The sequence below is a fragment of the Lagenorhynchus albirostris genome, chromosome 15 (assembly GCF_949774975.1).
Source record: "Lagenorhynchus albirostris chromosome 15, mLagAlb1.1, whole genome shotgun sequence".
Classification (NCBI taxonomy): Eukaryota; Metazoa; Chordata; class Mammalia; order Artiodactyla; family Delphinidae; genus Lagenorhynchus; species Lagenorhynchus albirostris.
The window spans coordinates 9,161,202-9,184,674 of record NC_083109.1 but is presented as its reverse complement, the minus strand read 5'-3'; the positions used below and the strand labels follow the sequence as shown (position 1 = coordinate 9,184,674).

The following is a 23,473-nucleotide window of genomic DNA, read 5'->3' as shown; positions in this document are numbered from 1 at the left end:
TCTCCCATGGTCCCCGTGGCCTTTATGAGCGTATGTGCTTAATTTTCTGCTGGAGGTCAAAAAAAGCTTTGAAATTTGGCTAATCCCATCACATCCGCAGGATCCGTCTGGTGGAATAATCTTTGGACATAAACTCTTGACGGATGCCAAAAATAGGAAGAACCACTTGGTAATATCATTAGGACCATCCTTGAGGCCCTTCATAGGTTCTGAGATTGGGTTCCAGAGGCCAGCTATTGTCTTGTGAGCACTTGAATAATTTTGTGGTGAGGGAAGCAACGAATTCATTCTGGAAGCATTTGGGGGTCAGACCCTGGGGAAAAATTATTTCTCATTGTTGGATTCGGTTTGATAGGGATTTGTGAGAACCGATGAGGAGGCGTAAAGATTTCCTGAGTTACTTTCCGCACATCCTACGTATTTTTTCCAACTCCCCTGCTTCCCGGAGGCCTGCTAGCAGGGTCGTTCAGTGCCGGGCTTGGGGAGAATGCCTGGATATAAATCCTGACTCCGCCACTGTCTCATCATTGAGCAACACCGGGCCAGTCACTCAATTCCTCTGCGACTCGCCTTGCTCCGGGAAATGCACATAATAATTCATATTTCACAAGGTTGTACTGGAGTTACATATAACAGTACCTACGAAGGGCCATAAACAGTGCCTGGTGTACGGTAAATTTTCAGATATTGAAAAGTATTGACTGTAGACTAGTACACTTTGAGAGCTTCCCATGCCCAGAAAGTTATAGAACTTCATTAATCCAAACAAATGAAGTAAATACTATGATTTGCATTGACAGCTGGTATTATTTCTTCCACAATTATTAGCAGAAAGGATAGCTCGTCATCAGACAGTAAAACTGATCTCCCAAATCAAGAATAGTCATTTTTATAGCTGGGAGTTACTTATACGTGGGATGGGCAAAACGCAGATGGCTGACCGCGTCATAAACTGGATTTGCTGGGACTTCATTTATTCATTCCACACACGTTTATGGAGGGCCTCCTTTTGCAGTCAAGTGTCAATGTGTGATGTGGAAGGAGGAGGACAACTTGAAGACAGAAAAGCTCTATCTTCTGCTGCCTATGTGAGCAAGTCACCACACCTCTTTGAGCCTCGGTACTGTCATTAAACTGAGATGAGTGTAACCTGCCTTATAACACTGCGTGTGAGGATTAACTGAGCCAGTACCTAGAAAGAGCCTAGGACAGCCCCTGATGCAGGGAAGGTGCTCAACAAATACTATTTTTATTCCAAGAATTCCCTTTAATTTCTCTGCCTAGGGATCAAAACCCACTTTTTTTTTTTAACATCTTTATTGGAGTATAATTGCTTTACAGTGTTGTGTTAATGTCTGCTGTATAACAAAGTGAATCAGCTATATGCATACGTATATCCCCATATCCCCTCCCTCTCGCATTTCCCTCCCACCCTCTTTATCCCACCCCTCTAGGTGGTTGCAAAGCACCAAGCTGATCTCCCTGTGCTCTGCTTCCCACTAGCTATCCATCTCACATTTGGTAGTGTATATATGTCCGTGCTACTCTCTCACTTCATCCCAGCTTAACCTTCCCCCTCCCCATGTCCTCAAGTCCATTCTCTACATCTGTGTCTTTATTCCTGTCCTGCCCCTAGGTTCATCAGAACCTTTTTTTTTTAGATTCCATGTATATGTTTTAGCATACAGTGTTTGTTTTTCTCTTTCTGACTTGCTTCACTCTGTAGGACAGACTCTAGGTCCATCCACTTCACTACAAATAACTCAATATCGTTACTTTTTATGGCTGAGTAATATTCCATTGCATATACGTGCCACATCTTCTTTATCCATTTATCTGTTGATGGACACTTAGGTTGCTTGCATGTCCTGGCTATTGTAAATAGAGCTTCAATGAACATTGTGGTATGTGACTCTTTTTGAATTATGGTTTTCTCAGGGCATATGCCCAGTAGTGGGATTGCTGGGTTGTATGGTAGTTCCATTTGTAGTTTTTTAAGGAATCTCCATACTGTTCTCCATAGTCGCTGTATCAATTTACATTCCCACCAACAGTGCAAGAGGTTCCCTTTTCTCCACACCCTCTCCAGCCTTTATTGTTTGTAGATTTTTTGGTGATGGCCATTCTGACCGGTGTGAGGTGATACCTCATTGTAGTTTTGATATGCATTTCTCTAATGATTGAGCATCTTTTCATGTGTTTGTTGGCAAACTAGAACAAAAAATTGTACAATTTGTATGGAAACACAAAAGGCCCCGAATAGCGAAAACAATCTTGAGGAAGAAGAACAGAGCTGGAGAAATCAGGCTCCTGGACTTCAGACTATACTACAAAGCTACAGTAATCAAGACAGTATGGTACTGGCATAAAACCAGAAATATAGATCAATAGAACAGGATAGAAAGCCCAGAGATAAACCCACGCACATATGGTCACCTTATCTTTGATAAAGGAGGCAGGAATGTACAGTGAGAAAGGACAGCCTCTTCAATAAGTGGTGCTGGGAAAACTGGATAGGTACATGTAAAAGTATGAGATTAGATCACTCCCTAACACCATACACAAAAATAAGCTCATAATGGGTTAAAGACCTAAATGTAAGGCCAGAAACTATCAAACTCTTAGAGGAAAATGTAGGCAGAACACTCTATGACATAAATCACAGTAAGATCCTTTTTGACCCACCTCCTAGAGAAATGGAAATAAAAACAAAAATAAACAAATGGGACCTAATGAAACTTCAAAGCTTTTGCACAGCAAAGGAAACCATAAACAAGACCAAAAGACAACCCTCAGAATGGGAGAAGGTATTTGCAAATGAAGCAACTGGCAAAGGATTAATCTCCAAAATTTACAAGCAGCTCATGCAGCTCAATAACAAAAAAACAAACAACCCAATCCAAAAATGGGCAGAAGCCCTAAATAGACATTTCTCCAAAGAAAAAAAACCCACTTTTTGAATAGTGAAAGTATGACCGCAGTAGCCTTGGGGACAAAGAGATCTGGAGCACCTAGCACAGAACGTAAGACACGTGACATTCTCGATAAATACTTCTTGAATGAACTAATGGATAAACGACTTGCTCGAGTTCAGTTCACAGTAATAACGTGCTAAACCAGCACATGGAAGACAGTGGATAGAGGTGGCTAAGAACATGGGCTTTGAAGCCAGATAGAACGTGATTCACATCCAGGCTTGCCAAGCAAGGCTAGTTAAGGGTCCTTGGATAACTTACTTAATCTCTCTAAGGTGCGGTTTCCTTATTTGCAAATTATGTGTAAGAATAGCTATGTTAAAGGGTCATCAGCTTAAAAGTTGTTGATAGATATTAGTTTTTATTATAATTATTGCAAAATAGAGTGTTTACACTATATCGACACTGAAAATCTATTTATTGGACATCTTTTTCATGCCAGGCACTGTGCTGAGCCCTAGACACTGGGGATAAAAATGAACAAGATAGGGCTTCCCTGGTGGCACAGTGGTTGAGAGTCCGCCTGCCGATGCAGGGGACACGGGTTCGTGCTCCAGTCTGGGAAGATCCCACATGCCGCGGAGCGGCTGGGCCCGTGAGCCATGGCTCCTGAGCCTGCGCGTCTGGAGCCTGTGCTCGGCAACGGGGAGGCCACAACAGTGAGAGGCCCGTGTACCGCAAAAAAAAAAAAAAAAAAAATTAACAAGATAGACAAGGCTCTGGGCCTCATGTTGCTGGCATGCTAGTGAGTGAGACAGACAATACCACAGACAAACATGATAATTTTAGACAGGGTGGAATTTCTGGGAACATAATAAAAGAGAAGGCTGTGGTTGGGAGTGGGTAGGTTGTTTTAGTGGAGGTGGTCAGGAAAGGTCCCTTTGAGGAGGGACTTGTAAGCAGAGTCTCCAGTGAGAAGGAAGAGCCAAGCATGTCAAGGTTTGAGTGTGGAGACTTCTAGGCTGAGGGGACAGCAAGTGCAAAGGCCCTGCGCTGGGAATGTCGGCGCCAGAGTTCTTGTTACATCGTGAACAGGGATGAGTAAGAAAGAGGATGGCCCAAGTTACTCAGAAACCCGCTCCTATAGGACTCTACAGGCGAGGATAAAGTATTTGGATTTTATTCCAAGAGTGATGCCAAGCCACTGGCAGGTTTTCCAGATTGGGGACATAGGCTGATTTCTTTCTCAAGGTCATTACTCTGGCAGGTGTGACAATTACAGGTTTCAGAAGGGGTAGCAGGAAGATGAGTTAGGAGGCTCCCGCCCAGAGGGAGATGCTCATCGTTGGGACGAAGCAGGTGGCAATGGAGAGGACGATGGGAAGGATGCTGGACGTGGTCGTATCGGGACCACAGGATGGAGGAGTGAGACGAGAGAGCAGCACACTTGGCTTCTGTAAGCCCGCCCCTCACAGCCTGCAGGCTCGTGGTGGCGTTTCTTATTCTCCCGTCGCTCCTTCCTCTCCCCCGTGGTTTCCCACAGTGTGCCCTGTTCTCTGTAGAGGCGAGTCCTCTATTCCCTTGGGAGACTGAGCTGGGATCTCAGGGGCTTTGGCTCTGGCTCCTGGGAGGTGTGAAAGCAGCAGTGGTTCAAGCAAAGAAGGGAAAAAGGCAACACCAGCAGAGACAGCTTTCTGGTATGAGTTGCTGCTTGCTTTTTGGCTTTGCTTTTGTTTTTAATTCAGTATTTACACTGGTCCCACTTAGTGTCATAAAAGCTTTTAAGGAAGCTTGCTCTAAAAACTCAAAGGACAACAAAATGGGGGTTTCCCTGGTGGCGCAGTGGTTGGGAGTCCGCCTGCCGATGTGGGGGACACGGGTTCGTGCCCCGGTCCGGGAGGATCCCACGTGCCGCGGAGCGGCTGGGCCCGTGCGCCATGGCCGCTGGGCCTTCGCGTCCGGAGCCTGTGCTCCGCAACGGGAGAGGCCACAGAAGTGAGAGGCCCGCGTACCGCAAAAACAAAAAAAACAAAAACCCAAGGGACAACAAAATGCAAACCAATGAACATAAAATACAAGACAAGAACCAAGAAATATAGTATTTCTAGGGGTGTATTAATTGAAATATTATTTCCTTATAGGAGTATTATGTGATGACAAGATCCACTGATTGATTTATTCAACATATATTTGCTGTTCATGTTGCTTTGTGTTGGGATATGAGGTTTGCAAGGCAGACAGTTGTCCTGGCTCTTGTGGAGCTTATAGTTTAATGAGGGAAGACAAGTATCAAAGAAACTCAATAAAACAAAGCAGAGTCCATTGGTTTCATAGCATAAAAGTGGCTATTTGTGGACTGGCAGAGTATTACTGACAGACACATCAGGATCATTTTTACCTTTATTATTTTTTTTAGTATCATTTTTAAACTACAAAGATTAGAGAGTGTGGAGCAAATCATTAGCATCAGATGGCTATTCCTGAACTTAAGGCTGATTCATAAGTATATGTTTTATACTTACAGTAAGTATACTTTCAGTAAGTTATGTAAATTACTAAAAATACTGATGACTAATACGCATATACATAGTATTCACTTAAACGTAAAATATGTTTATTGGTTGTTAGGAAAGATATTTCCCAGATGGTCCTTCAGTGCCATATTCCCAAGTAAAATTTTCCTCCAAGAATCCCACTGCTAGAGCAGAGGAAAAGATTGAATTTCCTGCTTTGCCCAGAACAACAAATGAAGTAAAAATTTATGGCATTATATCTAATTAATTTGACCCATGTATACCCAGGATTTCACATGAGGTTTGGGGGTTGTTTCTTCTTCACTGAAGTGATTCTCTTCCCTTATCTTGCTTTTTCTTTTCTCAGTATAATGAACATTAATTAAGCATCTGTTTTGCTCGAGATATTATGACGGGAATAAGCAAGCCATGTTCTGTGACTCTATTAGAGATTTTTTTTTTTTTTTCTGGTATGCGGGCCTCTCACCGCTGCGGCCTCTCCCGCTGCGGAGCACAGGCTCCGGACGCGCAGGCCCAGCGGCCGTGGCTCACGGGCCCAACCGCTCCGCGGCACGCGGGATCCCCCCAGACCGGGGCACGAACCCGCGTCCCCAGCATCGGCAGGCGGACTCCCAACCATCTGCGCCACCAGGGAAGCCCTATCAGGGATCTTTAAAAGTCATTTAAAAATAACTTTTACTTTTCATATTATGAAAGTAATATGTATCTGGAAATCTACATTTCCCATGTACCTTTAATAATATGAATGTATATGTACATGTGGGAATGCGTGTGTATGTATATGTCCTCTTTCTCTCTAAAATATATATGCATATGTATATAGTTTTAAATATATGTGTGTATATATATGTTAGAAATAGAGAATATATGTAAGATTTAAAATAAGTAAAAATTCATTCTAATTTATGTATTATGCATATCATATACTATAGAGAGGTTATGTTATTGTATTACATGTTGTATATAACATTAATATATGACATGTGTTTATAGCATGCATATTATATAAGTATATATGTTACATAATGTAATATACATTATATGTTCTGTATGTATACCAAAGTAACAATACATATTCATATACACTATATATATATTATTATATCACATACACTTTATATATGTATGTGTAGATAAATAGACTTCTTTCTAAGGGAATCAAATTGCTTATATTTGTTTTATTGTTGCTTTTTCACTTAAAGTTTCATAAATATTATTTTAGTCATTAAATTATCTTTTACATTTTAACAGCTGCTGAGCATGCTACTGTTTGACTACGTAGTGTTATAATGTATTTTTTTAAATAAATTTATTTAGTTATTTTATTTATTTTGGTTTTGGCTGTGTTGGGTCTTGGTTGCTACCCGCGGGCTTTCTCTAGTTGCAGCGAGCGGGGGCTACTCTTCGCTGCAGTGCCCGGGCTTCTCATTGCGGTGGCTTCTCTTGTTGTGGAGCACGGACTCTACGCACGCAGGCTTCAGTAGTTGAGGCACGCGGGCTCGGTAGTTGTGGCTTGCGGGCTCTAGAGTGCAGGCTCAGTAGTTGTGGCTCACGGGCTCAGTTGCTCTGCAGCATGTGGGATCTTCCCGGACCAGGCCTTGAACCCGTGTCCCCTGCATTGGCGGATGGATTCTTAACCACTGCTCTACCAGGGAAACCTGCTATAGTGTATTTTATTAGACTATTAGTGTACGACAATTCTCCTAATGTTGGACATGTGAATTGCATCTGTTTTTTCCTCTGAAACTTCCTGCTGTGAGGGGCATCCTGTTTATAGCTAAATAAGGATTATTTCCTGATGATTACTTCCCAGACACGGCCTCCCAGGTTAAGCCTTCCCCAACTATTGTCATTGTCACTCTTGTGGTCACTCATGATGTCCTAAGGTGGGCCCATGAGAACTCAGTAAGCAGAGGCAGAAGTGGGTTTGCATTTTCTATCATTAAGTCAGATTCATCTGCAAAAAAAAGCATTCTTTTGTCAGAAGGTGAAATCTCCAAGTCAAATTGGTGCTTAAAAGCAGAAAGGCTGGTTAGTGTTTAAAAAGTCCCCCCAGCATTTTCTCCTGTTATAAGACAGTCACATGGACTTAAGACTCCAAAGAAAAATAAATTTCCTTTGAAACTAAATAGCCCTTAGATCAGGGAAATTTCTTTAGATATTTAAATCATCTCCCAAGCAAACTTTTTCCTAATTAAGTGTTTTTATGTTATCTATTTTCTTCAAAACTCGGGGCTGTTGATCAGACCTATTTTTACGGGCGTGTTCCCATGGGTCTGAGAGGATACAGGTTTTGATCTGCTTAATGGCAGGGGGTTGCGTCGCTGATGTGTCTGGTTGTGCACTCTGTGAGGGAGGCTTTTTGCTTGAATATGATGAAATTCCCTTCTCACCCCTGTGTGTACAAATAGACTTGTTATGGGCATAGCTGGTGCTGGGGCAGTGCCCGGGTCCCGGGGCGGTCAGCTGCCCACAGGGCTTGCCTATGTGCTGTGGGCCCTCCCTCCTCCCCGCATACCTCCCTGAGATCCAGCAAGTGTCCTCATGCAGAGCAGAAACATCCGTCAGGGCAGAATGCCTGGCACTGCTTCGCTGGGTCTCCACACTCTGCTAAACTCACTTTGCCACTAATACTTTCACTCTGCTGACGACTCACTTGCTGTCAGCTCAGGCAGCATATTTGTATAATGCAGGATCACATCTGGGGAGAGAGTGACAGTCTGCCCGGCACCAGAAAGGAACCGGTGAGAATTCTAAAGTGGTATTGAAACCTACTTGCTCCTTCAAGTTCATTTCTGGGCGTTCCCACCAAGAGGGCTTTGGGTTTGAGAAGCAGAAACTGAATATCCCGGCCAACTTCTATCTTATATCGAGTTTGGTTTTCTCTCCAGGGACGAGTATTGCTGACATTTATTAAGTACCTACCACCTACCAAGCACTTTGCTAGGCATGGTATGTGCCTTTTCTTGTTGAATCTTCTTTCCATCATGGGCATTTGTCATCTCCGTTTCATAAGAGATGAAATTGAGTCTGAAAATGGTGAGACAGTTTCTCAGGAGAAAATACAAAATGCTTGCCTCTGTTTTCGGGGCCTCCCTAGGCCTACTTCTCTCACTCTGTCCTTTATCCATCTCTTCCTTAGTCTAGCCACACTGATTACTTGTAGGATGTAGGTTTTTTCCTGCCCCAGGACCTTTGCACTTGCTATTCCTTCTTCCTGCAACCCTTCTGCTCCTTCCTGGCCTATACCTAGTGGGATGTGGTTTTCTCACCACTTCAGCAACTTCATCTCTACCTTGGGACCTGCCTTGACCACCTGGTTAAAAATATTTCCTGTTCCTCAGTCACCCTTTGTCATCCGAGAGAACTTCCCACATTCGGAAATTAGCCTATTCCTCTGGTCCTTTCATTTGTCTGCAGGAATATTTCTCAACAGCAAGAGTAGACATCCTTATCTCTCTCATCAGTTCTGTTTTGTCAACACCTGATACTGGTAGGTGCTCAGTAAATATGTGTTAAACAACTAAAAAAAAATAAAGAACAAATATTTACAAAGCACCTGCTATGTGTTTGGCACTGTTCTAGGCACTGGTGATACAGCAGTGAACTGAACAAATAAAAAGCCCCACTCTAGGAGGGAAAGACAGATATTAACAAGAGAATCAATAACATCTGAGACAGTGATGCACACAAGATAGGCAATGGTGCGGAGTTAAGATGAGCTGCTCTCAGATAAGGCCTGTGTGACAAAGTGACATTTCCAGGGAGGCCTGAATGAAGTAAAGGAGCAATGCACATGTCCAGGAGGAAAGTGTTTCAGGAAGAAGAAACAGTCAGTGCAAATGTCCTCGGGTAGAGGCGTATCAGTGAGTTTGAAACGGTGCAGAGACAGCATGGCTGGTGTGGAAGCCGTAAAGGGCTGAGTGATAGGAGGATAGAGTTGGCGGGTGTGGCAGAGGGTGGTACATGCAAAGGCCTGTGGACCTTGATAAAAATGTCAGCCTTTACTGTGAATGCAGTAGGAAGCCACTTTGAGCCAAGGGGAGACGTGGGGACATGAATACAGTGACACAGCTTGAACTCGGCGAAGCCGAGATAGAAACTGGGCTCTCTGAGTCCACAGCTCGCTCCGCGTATGCCGTATCTCTCCCCAGCCATGTGTTCTCCTTGTGCATTTTGTCATCAAAGCAAGGCCCACCCCTCTTTTTGAAGCCTGGTCTTGACAGCTCAGCCCTGCGCTGGTGGCGGCGTCTGTTCTGTTGTGTTTCCTGTTTGTGTGGGGCATCGATGTCCACCTTTGGAGCCAGTGACCCTCTTTCCAGGTGACTCGGGCCGTCTTCCGGCTGATCACGGAGTGGGGCCTGGGTTGCATCAGCTGCAGAGCCTTCCTGAGGTGGCAGTGGTAGCATCTGCTCCCTCTCGGAGTTTGATACCCTGCAGCCTGGCAAGGTGCCAGGTGTGAGTAAACGGGCCCAGGGCCCTTGTTGTTGTTTTCTATTCACACAGCAGCTGCTTTCATTACTGTGCCACGAACCCGATCTCCCAGTGTTGTCAGTCAGCCCTCTCTCCTCAGATGCCAAGGGGAAATGAAATTGGCCTGTCTCTGCAATCAGTAGATCTACCCCCTAAGTACCCACCCAGCTCCTTATGAACTAATTACCAGACAGTGGACTAAAACTGTTGCATATAGTATTCGTGAGAACCCTCAGTTCTCACTAATACAGTACAATTAAAGCCAATTGGTTTAAATCAAAAAGATTAGTTTTGGTTCCGTATCTCCAAAAGGCCAGGGATATCTCAGCTTTGGCCAAGTTGGACGTAAGGGGTCAAATGGTGTCATCAGAATTAGGTCTTATTCTCCCTTCTTGATTTCTTCTGGATTCCTCTCGTCTCAGGATATAGTAAGATGCCAATAGAAGTTTCCATCTTCACACCTCAATGATGCCAGAGTTACTTTTTCCCATTTCTCGTAGACATTTGAAACTGAGTCTCCGTGGTACAGATTGGTTCACATACCCAGACTTGAAACAATCATTTTTTCCAGAGCAATACAATACTGCTTGGACATTTTGGGGTCATGTGTTCAACCTGGTACCAGCCTAAGAGTTAGTCCATGTACCCTCGAGAACCAACAACAGAAAAAGGGCAGTTTCTCAAAGAAGAGTGGGGTCAAACTTCCAGATGCTGGGTAGGCAAAACCAGTAGATGCTAACTTTCACACTCTCTTCGTTAGTCCTCAGAGAACTCTGTGGCATAGTTATTATCCCATTTTGCAGATGAAGAAGGTGAGGTTAAGTCAGCCAAAAAATATATAGCTGCTAAGTGGTAGAGACAGGATCTGAATATTGACTTGTCTCTCTCCAAAGTTCATGCTCAGGGGTCTCCTTGTATTTGATAGAGGAGGTAGAGTGTGAAAACAGGATCAAGATGATCCTTGAAACCCACTGCCCTAAAGCAGTCCTGCTGGCATTTGCTCATTTTTTAAAATTTCAATTTCTTTCATGCACTTTGGAGGAAGTTGGAAACCAGTTTTCCAGGTAATCTGATTATCTTGGTGACTCACTCTTAACAAGTACAGAGAGGAATGTTCTGAAATTATCCTGGAAGGAAACATGCCTCTCCTGCATCATACCATGTTACCCATGTGTACGGAAAATCCATATGCCGACAGCATTCTCTTATATAAATGTGTGGAGGCGTGTTTTTAAAAGCGTGTATATTCATATCCTCTGTGTGTATGTATATAAATATAGGTATTTATCCCTCTGCTAGGTTCATATGTATCCAGTGACTCAAACATTAATTGCAATCCCTTTAGTGAGGGAGTACATTTTCCCTTCTATCATGTTCATTTTATGATCATCTGAAAGTCATCTTTGTAGTGGTCACTAAATTATCTGGCAACATAACGTTCTTTAAATGTTAGACTGTGTACACATTTTGGCTTTACTTTTCTGAACCTCCCACTCCCTTGCTTTATATTGTTAACAACAATAATTAATTGCATCGTGCTAGGAGTATACATATAATCTCAATAAATTCCAACAACAATGCTTTTAAGGAGGCACTACCATTATCATTATTATTGGAGATGAGGAAAGTGAGGTGTAAACAGTTTGCCTGCTGAAACTTGGCAGAAACTTGGGTTTCTTTTAGTTTAAAGCAAAGTTTCTCAACCTTGGAACTATTGGCTTCTAGCTAAGCTAGTAACTACTATACTATTGTGGAAGTTAAGAAGGAAAAAAAAATTGGAACTCCAAGTCTCCAAGACTACCTGGGGGCTAAAGCATCTATTGGGGGGTTGGTGGCAAATCTGCAGAAATCAATCAGTACTATAGGTACATACCTTTTGATCCAACAATTCCAGTAGAAATGCTGGTCAAAATGTGCCAGGATATAAGTATAAAAATATTCAGTACAGTATTGTTTATAGTAGGAAAAGCTGGGGCTACCTAAATGTCCATGAGTAAGAAATCAGTTAAGTAAATTAGTACATGAATCCCATGGACTACGGTGTCAATATTTCTTTAAAAGGATGCAGAAGCTCTGCGTGTAGACACGTGGAAAGGAAGATGTATTTTAAATGAAAAAGAATACAAAGACTAGCATAATCCCAATTCAGGGGGAAAAACTCAGTCTGTGTGTCTGCATGGAGGTGGAGTGAAGGTGAGTGTATATATATTGGAAATTGCTGGAAAAATATAAACCAAACTGGTAACAGTGATTACCTCTGAGAAATTTTTATTCTAGGGGAGGTTTGTTCAGTTATACTTTACCCTATATACTTTGTACTGTGGCTCTCAACAGGGGGTAGTTTTGCCCCTTGGGGTGTATAGGGGAATGTCTAGATATATTTTTGGCAATGTCCGGCCCCACTTGGTGGTGGCGGCCGTGGGAGTGGGGAGTGTCGTGCTGGCATCTAGTGGGTAGAGACCAGCGATGACGCTAAACTTCCTCTAACGCACAGGACAGCCCTCATACAAAAGATTATCCTGCCCAAAATGTCAACAGAGCCAAGATTGAAAATCCCTACTTTGTATTCCCAATTTAGTGTTTCAGTTTGTTACTATAAGCATTCATTAATCTTATACTTTAAAAAAAATCTGCAAAACAGTCTCAATTCTGATACTTGAATAGAAGCATAGTTGCTCATGTCTTTAAAGATAAATCAAAGAAACAATTTTAATATCAATAGTTTTATCATATGAACATAATACAATTTTTCTTCCAATAGCAGAACAAGTTTTCTTTATTTAAATGTAGCATTTCTTTGTATCTGTTTTTCAAGAGTTTATAATCATCTTTAAGCAAGGCAATCCAATAATATTTATCCCATTTCACAGATTAAAAAACTGAGACCTGAGGAAGACTCTGTTTTTGCAGCAACTGATACCAGTGAGAACCTTGATACACAATTTTAATAGTTTCTGGGAATATTAAATTGCTTAATCTCAAACATCTGTGTTTTGCTTGAAACTAAAGATAAAAATCACTACGTTATATTTCTTTAATTGTGAAACGAAGCAAGTTTTCTAAAGTAATCCTTCATTCTCTGTGAACAGAGTAAGTGCCCCATCATTTCCTCCTCCAAACAGAAATACTCCTTTCTCATAGGGCATTAACATTTCAACTTGGAAATAAAACATCTCTTCTCTCATATCTGCTCTGTAGTGTAGCCACGGTGGGTTGTCTTTTTACACATTAAATTTCTGAGTGCAGAAATGACACTGAGTGTGACTTGGGGGGGAGGGGGTGAGCTTTGAGTGAGGTTTCTAATAAGGACAGATTTGCTGTAAAATCTTCCACGGTCCTCATGAAACTGATAGCTCTCGCTTAATAAGACACTAGCTCTGACTGTCACCATGGCTCCAGGACAGAAGGATATTGCTGACCCAAGGGCCAAGCCCTTGACATTGGCTGTCTTAAGCTACCCCCGCCCAGCTCTGAAGTATAAGACCCGGCGTTCTTAGAACCACACAACCTTTAGGAATGCATACTGGCCTGCTGACTTTACTTTTTGAAAATTAATTCCCATACTTGTCAGACTGGGGTAGGTTTTGCCGCAGTAAAGGACAACCCCCAAATTTCAATATCTTAAAACAACAAGGGTAAATTTCTCATGCTACTTACGCTGTGGATCAGTTGAGGAATCAGCTCTGTCCTCACCTGGGACTCAAACTGACCAGAGCAGCCACTGTCTGGAAAAGACATCACCTGCCCTTGTGACGAAGAAAAGAGAGCGTAGTGAATCACACCCTGACTCTCAAGGTGGCGCACGCCACTTCTGATCACGTTTCTTGTGGCCTTGGCTAGCTCCAACAGGGTGGAGAAGTACAAACATCAAAAGGAGAAGAGACACGGAATATTTGTGAATGGTTCTAATGATTTCCAGTCACCAGGGTGTAAAAATCGTGTACAAATCTGAATTCCTGGATTCTTTTGAGAAACTGCAGGATCTTGCAGTATTGGAGGTGCACAGTCGAATGGCCGTAGTCGGGGGGAATGGGAGACACTTATTAGCAGCTACTCTATTTTGACGGGGCATTTGTTTACCAGCTGACAGACCCTACCTCACCTGTTTCACTCACCTAAGGAGTCAGCTCGATTCCTGTAGGAATTTGAGTTGGTAACTCTTGAACTAAAGTCCAGCCTAGTGGAAACAGTTCAGCGGTGGAGTTAGACAACCTGGCTTCCGATCTGGGAGAAGCCCCTTTATGGCTGTGCAAGCAGGGCTGAGTGATTTGACTCTCTGTGCCTCAGGTCACATGGGAATGAGTAGGAATGGTAAATGGGAATAAGAGTAACAACCTCAGAGGGGTGTGACGAGGCGTGAATGTGAAAATCCACGTAATTTAGTGCCTAGGGCAGAAATAACACAACTGCTGTATCATCATCGTCACCACCATCATCATCGTCACCATCTTTCCAAAGTGCAACCCTGCCTTCACCTTTAACTTCCACAAAAATAGGGTCACAAGGTAAATGCTGTTGGTGGACAAATATTGACCAGCCCTCCTCCTTTCTCTGTATCTGTTTCCTATCTTACAAATCAAAAGAGTCGGACCAGAAGCTTTCTGAGGTCCCTTCCAAATCTGACATTCTGTGATTCCAAGACACAAGGAGGGCCCCCAGATTCCTTCCCGAGCTTTCAAAGCATTCCCAGTGTAAGCTTTAGTGTGGGTCTGGAGAGTGTATCTGTCAAGGGGGCTGCAGGCAGGGGGGAGACATGAAGCCAAACTATGAGGCAAGCATGGGAACAGCCTTAACCACAAACTCTGGCCTTGAACCCATCCAGGGAACACTGACATGAGCCAACTGTGCATTATCTGTTGATGAACCTTCCCAGGAAATGCTGTTCGGGAACCTTCCACAGCCTTGTGACCTCAGCCACCAACTTCAGTCACCATCTGGACTGGTCTTTTCTTTCATGGCACTTGGTGGGCAGCAAAAGGACCCCCAGGGCTTTATTTCTGTGCTGCAGGCTGCCTCGCCTTTGAACAATGCGGTGTGATGACGGAGGTATTATCACCCTGAGCTAAAATATGCACCAATAACGAGACCAGTAAAACAGTGGCTACAAGTTTGGGAGGCAAGTGCAGAGGAAGCAAACTCCGCTAATTATCCAGGAAATCTTCTTAAATCCATTTAGATTTCTGCAAATGAATCAGTACTTGATTCAAAAAATCTGGGAGCTCAGCTCAAGCAATCAAGTAGGTATTGCTAGGAATTCAAGCTCTGGATACAGACAGCCTCTGCCCCTGGGACCTGAAGTAATTTCCGTGTCCTTTTAGAACTTCGGCTCCTTCGTCTGCAAAGAGAGCGTGGGAATACTGACCTCGTGCAGTGGGGAGGTTGACTAACAGAACGTACCTTCTGTATTTAATGGAGGGTCTGGCATCTGAGCCCTTGATACATGTCAAGAACAGGGTAGCTCAGTCGTGGCTCTCCTGTAAGTCATCTCCGTAGAGTCACACTGAGGAGAGGACGATCTCAAGACTAAGTGTGTATGAAAGAAGATTCTGGAAGGGGGCTGTGGCATATAGGCCACCGCATGCCCCACATAAAGACCCATGTGGGCATACGAAAGCATCAACCCATTGCTCCAAGAACTGCTTATTCTGCAGGAAGTATGTTAAAAGTCTAAAGTTACATGTGAAATCTCCTGATTTTTTAATGGACTAGTTTATTAAACTGGGTGCCTGTTTGGCTCCAGTAAAAATAGACTCCCTCCAACGCTTCATACCCTCCAAAATAACAGTGGCTTTATTAAGGTAGACCTTTGTCTCATAGAAAAGTGCAGGCGGGTGGTTGAGAGCTAACAGGGCACTTCTTGTGGACAGGGACCCAGACACCTTCTATCTTGTTGCTCTGCCACCTTCACATGAAGCTTCCTTCTTGTGGTCCAAGATGGCTCTCTAGCTGCTACCATCACATGCAAATTCCAGGCAGCAGGGGAAGGGAAAGTGGAGGGATGTCCCTCTCTTTAAAGGTATAACCTGGAAATTACACATATCACTTCCATGGCTAGTACCTTGTCACAGGGCCACATCTATCTGAAAGAAAGGCTAGGAAGTGTAGTCTTTATTCTGGGTGGTCAAATACTCAACCAAGAATCAGGGGATCTATGACTAAAAGAAAAAAGAAACAAAGCCACAAGTAATTTGGATTTTTTTTTTAAACATGAGGTCAACCAAGCAAAACACATCAATGGGCCATTTTGGAACACAGGAAGAGCCATTCTATATTGAGGATGTTATAAGAGCATTTCACTTTAATAAATAGTTCTTTATATTAAGATGATTGTCGACATCAACGTCAACATAGTCTCCCTGCATTGAGTGCCTACTACGAGCTAGACGCAGTGTTAGGTGCTGAACACATATGAGTTCTCTGACCCTCAAAACAACCCTACAAAGTGGATGCTGTCATCACCCTTCATCAAACGCAGGAACAGAGGTCAGCAACGTGAAGTGAAGTGACCAGGTACACTCAGTTTGCAAGCGGCAGAGCAGGGCTTTCATCTCAGGCCCATCTGACACCAGAATCTTTGCTTGCTCTGTGCCAAGCACAGCTGTCACTTACTTTCCTCCCACCTCCCGACTCTGCGTTGTTCTCCGTCTTGTTCAAGGAGGAACCTTGTCACAGCAATGTCACAGTCTGGAACCCAAGTTACAGGAGGTCACAGACAGCCCACAGGACCCACACATTCAGACTTTCGGCCCTTCCCACCGTTCTTTGATCTTTGTTTTCACAAGTTACAAATTCCTCCACCTACTTATATTTTAAAAAGAGGAGAGAGAAAGAGTGAAATAATGACTCTTAGCTGAACTGCTTTTCTTCAAAATCACGAATAATTGTTTTCCTGGGGTGCCTGAGAAGGCATTCTCCTCTCATCTTTTGCCCGGGACTTGGCAATCAACTTCAGATTGCCCCTTGCTTGCTTTTTTTCAGCGTACGCGTTCCGTGCAATCCATCACCATAGCCATTATCCTGCTTGTGATCAAGGGCAGGATGGAAAAACTCCCTCTCCCTTCAACACCTACCACCAGCTCTTTGATTTGCCAGGCGTGGGCAGAAGGGAAGTTTCCGGTGAATGACCTCAGACCCGCTCCATACGGAGCCCCACGCAGCACCTCATCATCATCAGTCTGAGAAGAGAAAACCCAAGTCAGGCTTTTTGTAAACAGTCAGCAAATGGCTTCTAGTTCATTTATTTCCCTTGTTGCAAAAAGGCGTTTCTTCGTCCCTCTTTTGTACGTACTCTGTGTGAGGGGGTTTCGCGGAGCTGCTCACCGCGTGCACTTCTAAGCACCTGCCGAGCTTGAAGTCTTCGGGTGCAGCCCAGCCCTGCATTATCAGGTGGTTAAATAAGATGAACTCTGCACCTTTTTTCATCAAAATAAGTAGGTCAGCGATTCATTCAGCTGGCCGGGAAACTAGGGCAGGGTTTCTCTCATCCTCCCCATAGATGGACGACATATGGGGCCAGATCATTCTCTGCTGTGGGAGCCGTCCTGTGCACTGTAGGGTGTTCAGCAGCATCCCTGGCCCCCACCCACTAGACGCCAGCAGCAACCCCCTCCCCAGTTGTGACAACCAAAAATGTCTCCGGATATTGTCCTGTGGCCCCCGGGGTCAAAATCACTCCAGGTGGACAAACACTGCCTTAGGGACATTAATACAAGTTTATGGAGTGGTTAGAACTGTCGGCACTGTTTGTTGGCCCTGGGGATGCCTCCTGGTCCTGTGACTTGGAAAGTGTCTGTCATCACTCATCCGAGCTCAGTTTCCATGTCTGTAAAATGGACAGAATAACTGGATCTTCTTCATGAGGCTATTGGTGGTCTCCACTGACATAACAGTTGTAAAATGCTTAGCACAAACCCCTGGTAACTGAGAAAAAAAAAGCCAGCATTTATGAACATTGGCTATTGGTAACAAGCTGAGACAGTAGCTGTGAGGATGGGAGAGTTTGGGCCCTTGCCCCCTTCAGCCTGAACTCTCAGCATTCCCTGACTCAGATTTTGTGCTCTGTTTATGTCACACTCTTTCTAGTTCCCATCATGCAGCATGTTCTCTACTCAAGCCCCCATTTTCTGGCTCAGGTGCTTCCTCCAGTTCCTCCCTCCTTCTCTTCATGGTTAACACCTGCCTACTCACCCTGAAAGCTCAGCTTAGAGGTCACCTCTTCCAGGAAGCCATTCATGCTTTCCTCCTCCCTCACCCCAAGCTGGGGTATGTCCCATCCTCAGGGACCGAGGAAGTCCCAGTTTAGCTCTATTTGCATTTCTCAGTCATTTTAAATATTTTGCGGTCTTCTCCATTAGGTAGTGCCCTCCATAAAGGCAGGGACTGTATCTTAATGCACCTGTGAATACCTGGGCCCCCGCTTGAGGCCATATGTTGACACTGTTAGAACATCTATCAGAGTGCACAAGGAGGAAAGAGGGACTGAGTGAGGGAAGCGCACAGCATAGTGCTTTGCAGAAGAAAAAAACAAGTAGAAGAAGTATTTGGATCCATGAGTAGCTACTTTGGGGGGTATATTTTTGGTATACTTTCTTGCTCGTCCTGTAGTTGTCTTCACTGTCACCATCACTAACCAATGAGCAGACCTAAGTCTGCAAAGAATGATGCCTTTCTTTCTCAAGGGCGGTCTCCATGTCTTACTTCACAAATAAAGCATCTGATACATTGGATAAAAAATTTGACCGGTAGTTTACCCCTTTTTACCAACTTTTCTCTTGAGTGTGTTCATTCACTCAACAAATATTTACTGAGGGGCTTCCCTGGTGGCGCAGTGGTTGAGAGTCCACCTGCCGATGCAGGGGACACGGGTTCGTGCCCCGGTCTGGGAAGATCCCACATGCCGCAGAGCGGCTAGGCCCGTGAGCCATGGCCGCTGAGCCTGCGCATCCGGAGCCTGTGCTCCGCAACGGGAGAGGCCGCAGCGGTGGGAGGCCCGCGTACCGCAAAAAAAAAAAAAAAAATTTACTGAGCTCCTGATTCAGGGGAGAAATGACCAAGGTCCTTGCTCTCAGGGAGCTCTTATTTATTACATAAATTATGATGTAATAATAATACAAAATATATTAGACATATGTATTACATAAATCATAGGTGATATTTACTTATTACATAACTATGTAAAGGTGCAGTACCAGCAGAGATATGTAATATGCAGAACGATAAAGCAGGAGTTAGAGAGGGTCGGCTGAGTGGTGGTTGTCAGAGAAGGGTCTTTGATAAAAGTAACATCTGAACAGAGCTGAAGGCGGTGAGGATGAGGGTCTTCATAGCTGATCCTTACACATCCCTTTACGTGATAGCTCTTGGTATGCCACAGGCAAGCCTCAGAATGCAGTTGGCCCTCTGTATCCGTGGTTTTGTATCCAGGGATTCAATCAACTGAGGATCGAAAATATTTGAAAAAAGTTTCAGAAAATTCCAAAAAGTAAAACTTGAATTTGTGGGCACCAGGAACTATTTACATTGTATTTACCACTGTTCGCATAGTATTTACACTGTGTCTACAACTATTTACATAGCATTTACATTGTATTAGGTATTGTGAGTACTCTAGAGATGACTTAAAGTATGTAGGAGGATGTCCGCAGGTCATACATAAAGACTACACAGTGTCACACCATTTTACATAAGGTACATAAGCATCCGTGCATTTTGGTATCCTTGGGGATCCCGCAACCAAACCCCCTGAGGATACCTGGGGGAAAACTGTATTTGCGGAAAAGAGTTAACCATTTGGGAACTGCCCGTATCAGCATGTTCCAGAATATTTCCAGAATTCATGCTTCTTGCGCTGTTAACGGTGGAAGTCACCCGAAAAAAAAAAAAAAAAACGAAGTCTGTAGAATTTGGAGAAACAGATAAACAGTACTTACCATCTTCCCTTGTTTCAAGACTCTTCAGAGCCTTTAACAGGTCAATGTACATTGTGAATGTCCAAGTGGGAACTAGAGAACTCAGTTCCCTAACTTGTTTTGGACTCAGAAGGCCTTATTCAAGAAGCATATTGTAGGACTTGTGTTCAGAGGAATATATTTTGGTAAAAACTCTTTTGGACTGGGTACCAGACTTAAAGAAATATTTTTATCATATTGCTATATCTCAAAAAATATCCAGGTGTTTCTGATAGATTCGCATTGGAGTCCTATGCTTATTCAGGGTCTTTCACTGTTGAGAACTAAAGGGAACATCAAGTGGCCAAGAAGTTTTATTCCTTTATTCCACAATTATTTTGTGGGCATCAAGATTGCACACCTGTTCGTTTGACTGGCCTGGAAACGTGTTGGTCTAGCTGCAGGGCAAAATATTGGGGTACCAAAAGCTACTCATTGCTGAGCCCAATTTTACTTTTGCTGCCCATGTAGCAGTCCCTGAGGTTTGAAAATTCGAGGTTTAGCTCAAAGAAGATCTGAAAATCATTTGAAAAAGAACCACAAAAGTGGATCGTCGAGAACATGGGCTCTGACTACACAAGGTCGGACATGCACAAAAGTCCTAACAATTCTTGCTGAGTCTCAGTTTAAATTACCTCTAAGATGGGATTCTACTGAGATGGCAGACTTTTGTTTTTATCCAAAGAAAGGTGGGAAGGCATAGAAGGGCCCTTTGTAGAGGAATGTGAAAACTGAAATTGCTGGTTTGAATAATATGCCCATTATGTATACATTTTTAAGTTTATTACAGTAAAATACACATAACCTGAAGTTACTGTCTCAGCCATTTTTAAGTGTACAGTTCAGTAATGTTAAGTGTATTCACATTGTTGTACAACCAATCTCCAGAACTTTCTCCCAACTCCCGAACCCCTGGCAGCCATTCTACTCTCTACCTCTCTGAGTATGACTGCTCCAGGTACCTCATATAAGTGGATTCATATAGTATTTGTCTTTTTGTGATCTGGTTTATTTAACTTAGCATAATGTCCTTAAGGTTCACCCATGTTTAGCATATGCCAAGATTTCCTTCTTTTTTAAGGCTAAGCAAGAGTCCATTGTCTGGATCTACCGTATTTTGTTTATCCATCCATTTGTTCTTGCGTCTACCTCTTGGCTATCGTGGATAACGCTGCTGTAGACGTGAATACACTATCTCTTTGAGAACCTGATTTCACTTCTTTTGGATAAATATGTAGACGTGGGATTGCACCCATTACATTTTTAAAACAGCTCTATTGAGATATAATTCACATACCATAAAATTACCTTTTAAATTATAAAATCCAGTGGATTTTAGTACAGCTGACCCTTGAACAACATGGGTTTGAACTGCTCGGGTCTACTTATATGCAGATTTTTTTTCAATAAATATATGCTACAGAACTCCATGATCCAGGGTTGGTTGAATCATCGGATGTGGAACCATGAACGGGAACGCTGACTGTAAAGTTATAGGCGGATTTTTGACTATGTGGAAGGTTGGTGCCTTAACCACTGAACTGTTCAAGGGTCAACTGTATATTCACAGATTCGTGCACCCATCACCACAGTCAATTTTATAACATTTCCATCACCCCAGAAAGAACCCTTATACCCCTTATCAGTCACTCCCCATTGCTCCCTTGCCCCAGCCCTAGGCAACCACTAATTTACTTTCTGTCTCTATAGAATTTGCCCATTTTGGACATTCACATAAATGGAGTCATACTATATGTGGCCTTTTGTGTCTGGCTTCGTTCACTTAACATAAGGTTTGTAAGGATGATCCATGCTGTAGCATGAACTTTGTTCCTTCTCATAGACAAAGAGTATTCCATTGTATGGCTATGCCAATTTTGTTTATCCGTCTATCCATTAGTTAATGGATGTTTGCGTTGTATCCATCGTACCATGTTACCATCACCGTATTTCTTGCCTTGTGACTCTGCAAATATCTAGCCTTGTGGCATTCAGAATTTTCTTTTATTCTACTGGGGCAAACAAGTCCCTCTGTGAAAATGTAGATCAGAGAACTTGTCAAGGTGGTAAACTGCAGATTCTCCACCACCCCCCTCCTCCCCGCACAATCTTATTGCCTCCAAATAAAAAAGGAAGAAACGAAAACTACATCCACTCAACCTAAAAGCAATATATATATATATATATACACACACACACATATATATATACACATATGTGTATATATATGTGTGTATATTTATATGTATTTTTTTCTTCTCTATTTCTAATGGAATAAGGAAATCAATAGGAAGGGTAACAACCGATTATAGTATGAGAAAGGAAATTTTAAGACTCTTTGGAAATAGTGCACACACAGAACATTTCTGAACTATCTGCAGATGCAGGAATTATCCCTCAATGCAAAGGATCTGTGCCAAAGTAAAAGTTAGCTCAGGCTTCTATGAATTTCCGTGTTAGTGGCAACTTTCTCACTCCAGTGTATGTGAAACCTGCTGCATTTATCCTGCGTTGCCCAGTGTCCAGGACTCAAATGCCATTTGAGGACGAGGCTGTTCTAATTAATGATTGAGCCTTAACTGAACTCAGAGTGTTTTATGCATCACAGTTCTTGGCCATGTGTCCAACAGCATTTTGATTTTATTGAATGCCAGGGCAAAAGATCCTTAGGGGTTCGGACAACATATCTCCTTGCTCTGGACATTGAAAAGAGTGGAAGTCAGATTTGGAATGAACCGAGGGAAGACTTACCATGAGCTGGACTGCCCCTGTTTGAAAATTCAGCCATGGGGGCAGTCATCTCATTATTTAAGCAGCCTGACAGATTTCCCCCTTCTCACTCATATTTCACATATACGCAGCCGCTGTCCAACTTTGTTACAAAGAAGGTAGAGAAACTTGTCATTTGTTTGATCATCAGCGTGGTGTAAGAATTTGCCTGTCACTTGTTTAGCATAATGGCTGAATTCTTTCTTTTTCAATTGATGCTTGGCAGTTCGGATGTGTTAGCTTGCTCGCAAACAACGGAAAGAAATCCACACATCCTATCCATTGTCAAGCTCATTTAGCAGCTTATTCTAAGGCTAAAGTAACAGAAGATAGCTCGGGCTATGACTCTTTTAAGAAAACATTACAGAGTGTGAACAAAAGCAAATCCACAGAACTTTAAAATGTCAGAGAACTTAGAAATCCTTCAGTTTGAAGGGTTTGAAAACTCATATGCCCACAGAGTCCAGGCAGGTAGTAAAACAATTAAAAAAGGAAAAGCAGCGGAGAGAGGTGGATTGCCCCTTGCAAGGTTCTAGGAGGGGTTCCAGCCTTTGCCTGATAATCGTGTGTTTTCATGAAATTTGCAAAAGTAAGATATTGAACTTTAATTTGCTAATTGGGCAGCAGCTTCCCTCCCTGACATGCCCCCTCCTTCACACTTTCCCTTATGGTGTTAAATGGCCTTGGAGTCATCCCAGGGCTTTTGTACTCATGGGCCACAGGCAATTTTTATTTGTTATTTTTCCTGCAGCATCACAGATGCTGCAAACATGTTCTATGCATCATTTTGTATTAATTTTCTACAAGAAGAGCTCTTGCCAGGTTTTAAAAGCTT

At 43.1% G+C, this 23,473-nt stretch overlaps 1 protein-coding gene across 1 annotated transcript in view; it reads left to right on the top strand.

The window, feature by feature from the left end:
- The window catches only part of TSHZ2 (teashirt zinc finger homeobox 2), a 273,376-nt gene that overhangs the window by 57,437 nt on the left and 192,466 nt on the right, over window positions 1-23,473 (top strand). The gene's annotated exons all lie outside the window — the stretch shown is intronic.